The sequence below is a fragment of the Octodon degus genome, unplaced genomic scaffold (genome assembly GCF_000260255.1).
Source record: "Octodon degus isolate 3935 unplaced genomic scaffold, OctDeg1.0 scaffold00277, whole genome shotgun sequence".
Classification (NCBI taxonomy): domain Eukaryota; kingdom Metazoa; phylum Chordata; class Mammalia; order Rodentia; family Octodontidae; genus Octodon; species Octodon degus.
The window spans coordinates 263,052-264,455 of NW_004524853.1; the positions used below are offsets into that span (position 1 = coordinate 263,052).

General features: G+C 47.4%; 1 pseudogene; it reads left to right on the forward strand.

The window, feature by feature from the left end:
* Positions 1–16: 16 nt before the first annotated feature.
* Positions 17–1,113, forward strand: LOC105741059 (annotated as a pseudogene).
* Positions 1,114–1,404: the final 291 nt, after the last annotated feature.

Consider the following 1,404-nt stretch of genomic DNA (forward strand, 5'->3'; position numbering starts at 1 on the left):
GAAGACGAAGACGAAGATGACGACGACAACAGGCCACAGCACCTTTTATGAAGCACTCCCAGAATCTGAGCCCATGTCACAAGCCAGACAGACAGAGAAGTCACCCAGCCCCAGGAAGCAGGCCTTTGACCACTCAGTTTTTCAGTGGGTAGAAAAAGTAGAGGAAGACCTTGCCTTTGGCCACATCAGAAGGCTCAGAAATAATGACCTCTCCAACACTAGTCTGGGTGAGGAGGCAACCAGAGTTGTCAAGAAGCCCAAAAAATACAAGAAGGAAAGAAAGGACCAGGATACCACAGCCTGTTCCATCCAGGACCATTGACTCTGTGAGGTAGGAGATTCTATGTATAGATGCCTGGTGGAGAAGGGGGCTGAGGACCAGGTAGCCTTGGGGCTGAAAGGGAAGCAGGGAAGCTCCAGACAGCACAGCAGGAAAGCGAAGAAGAAAGTCCACCAAGAGGAAGACACCCTCCTAGGCCATTCTATGCTCTCCAGGTCCATGGAGACCAACCCTAGGAAAAGAAGAAGCCAGTCAGAATTGAGATTCTAGAGTGCATCTCGCTGGGAGATCACCCTAAAGCTGGAGTGAAGAAGAAAACAAAGGCTAAGAAAAAGGAAGAAAATCCAGTTGCTGAGTAGGCTCAGAAAAGGAAGAAAAAGAAGAAGGAAGAGAGCACGGTAACAGTAGACCCTTTGAAGGAGGAGCAAGACAGAGATATGGAGGTGGTGATAGAGAAGAAAGGCAACATGGACAAGGTGCACATAGATCAGGTGAGGTGAAAGGCCTTACAAAAAGATTGATTGGGAATCAGGCAAGATAGAAGCATCTGAACCCAGGAAGCAGACAGGATCCCAGTTTGGCCAGCGGGATGCTTAAGATTTTGAAAACAAGGAAAAGAAACTGAAATTTCTCAAACTTATGAGTGGCTTTAAGAATCTGTCCCCTTCAGTCAGCCACTCCCTTTACATGAGTGCAGAAGCTACAGCAGGACTACGACCGGGGCCATGAGCTGGAAGTACAACTGGGGTGCAGGAACTGGCTTCTCTGCCACTCTCAGAGGAGTCTTCTAAGAAGACAAGAATGCAACTAGTTCTGTCAGGTTGGAAGAGTAAATGATAATGTCTTCTACCCAAACAGCTCAGATGGCTTTTCTCAGTATTGCAGATGAAAGCCAACTAGCAGTTGTTGAGGATGCACCCCCCGTGGACACCTGTGGACAAACGGGGCAGCATATGTCCTGAAGGCAAAAACACAGTTTGTCTGTTAAAACTTCCATCCCTGGGGTGACATGGGCATATGAATAATGGCAGTAGACAACAGGCATTATGGGGAGGCATAGCATGGCCCAGGCACATACTTCTTTTTTTTTTTTGCATTAATGTATTCAATCATCATCATGAAGG